Raw genomic sequence first — 2,332 nt, forward strand, 5'->3', positions numbered from 1 at the left:
TCTCAGTGTGTTTGTGTGTGTGTGTGTGTGTGCGTGCGTGCGTGTGTGTGTGTGTGTTTGAGTGTGTGTGTGTGTCATGCATTATTTCCATGCAATAATCTTATTCACAAACCGCACTCCAGTTTAATCAACAGTGAAATAGTGCTCCTGTGAGTTTGTAAATGAAGTAATTGACCACAAACACACCTCTTTTTATGTAAATTAGGCTCATTATGTCATGCTGCTCATTCACAGATCTTAGCTCTGTTTGCATGTATTGATTACAGTTGCACTTTCTGTAAGTAAATATAATTTTTTTACTTGAATGTCTCATTTGTCATTCTCATTATCAAATTATGTTCCTTTCATCCATGTTTTTAGTGAATTATGCGCTGAATCGACGGCGTTCATCAGCAGTTCATTCCCAAAACATTGATGTGTTTGCTGAACTTCTGACTGAAACGACGCGCTTCAGCCCCGGTGATGATGGTGAACCTCCTGGGCTGGTTTGGCATCTCTAGTTAATCAGGTTATGGAGGTCTGTGTTTCTCAGTGAATAACTCAACGCTGCTGTTCCAGGATCAGTGTGATGAATGGCTGTTTTTCTGGGTTTGTGGGAGATCAGCACTTTTATTCTGCTGGTAATGCAGCGGCTCACACTCGCTCACCTCACAGCAGTTTCTCACTGCATTTTCTTAATCGTTCTATGTTTATTACGGTCAGTGTTGTGTTTTACAGCTCTTTCAAAGCATTTACAGACGCTGACGGGGTTAAGATGCATCATGGGTTGAGTCGGTGGGTTTGTGGTGGTTTAATTCACACAGCTGCTGGTTTATGGTGTTGTTAGAGATAAACTACTATGGATACTCATTTACCCATCGCACCCATATTTTTATTTTATTTTATTTATTTATTATTTATTTATTTATTTATTTTCATTATTTTATTAAATTAAATTAAATTATTTTCACATTAAAAGAGCAAATTTTGTGCTTCTCTGACAGCGACCTGTTTTAAATGGCATACGCTTTAGCGGTTCATTACTCTGACGACTTGGCACCAGACTTTGCCATGCAATTGCTGTCATTTGTTCTCGAAATTGAAAGTGATCAAGACATTTCTCCGGAGCACAATGTCACAAGAAAGACTGTCCAGTTTAGCTCTTCTGAGTATTAAAGCTGCAATGAAAGACTTTGCGCACCAAAACGCACGGAGAGCGCAGAGTTTTTGCTTGTTTGCTTGTGGTAGTCAGTTGAAAGTTGGTACGTTAAGATGTATAGACAGTTCGTTTATCTCAAAATGTAGCGTATATAATCTAAAGTATACAGTTATTCCTTTAATGTGTTTTTCTCCTAGTTCTTTTACTGTTCATGTTCTTACTGCAAGACATGAACTTTGCTTGTATGATTTATTTTCTACAATTAGAGATGCTTATGTAGGCCAGTATTTGAGACGTGTTCTGGCCATTAGCCTACATGAATTTTATTGAGTTTACTGTTAAATAAAATATGTTGACCGGGGGCCCATATCAGATGTTTGTGTATTAATTTGAAGGATCCTCCTGCTATTGCAGATCAGATCTGAGCAGCGGCACTTTTTCCTCCACGTTCATAGACTAAATAGCCTATTTATTCCTTCAGGGATTTCAGACACAGATGTGCGTTACGTCTCTGGATGTAATGTGTGATGTTTTTCAAGGCTCACCAAAACTGAACGAGATACAAATAATAAAATGTTTTTAGTATTTTATTTTATTTTTAATTATTTTATTTTTCATTATTTAATTTAATTTAATTTTGTTTATTGTATTTTCAGCCACTGCAAAACCAATATTTAATGAGTATTAATGTTAACATTAAGGGATTAGGAATTAGGAAACATCACCCAGTTACTATGGGACTGACGTGTGAGAATATAATTTCTGGAAAGTTTAGCAGATAAAATTAACTGATTAAAAAACGAATCGCACCGTTTTGCTGACATCACATGCCAGTGATGATGTGTCTGAACGTCAGATGTTGATCACAATAATCACTTCTCTTTCTTCCTCCTCTGGATGTGAATGATGTGTTTCCTCCCAGCGTCTAAAGAGGATTTCAGTCTGCAGGTGGTTTGACCTTTTAAATTATTCACACACATCAACGATTCCACTGACACACATACACATACACACACACACACGCTCTCTAAACGAATGTGTTTGCTCCTGAAAGTCCTCGTTTCTCACACGTCTTGAAGAAAATCAGTGACTTGTGGCACGTCTCACAGTCCACAAACCCAGAAGCTATTTCTCTGTGTGTGTGTGTGTGTGTGTGTGTGTGTGTGAGTGCGTGCGTGTGTGAGTGTGCGTGCG

The sequence above is a fragment of the Sinocyclocheilus anshuiensis genome, unplaced genomic scaffold (genome assembly GCF_001515605.1).
Source record: "Sinocyclocheilus anshuiensis isolate Anshui unplaced genomic scaffold, SAMN03320099.WGS_v1.1 scaffold241, whole genome shotgun sequence".
Classification (NCBI taxonomy): domain Eukaryota; kingdom Metazoa; phylum Chordata; class Actinopteri; order Cypriniformes; family Cyprinidae; genus Sinocyclocheilus; species Sinocyclocheilus anshuiensis.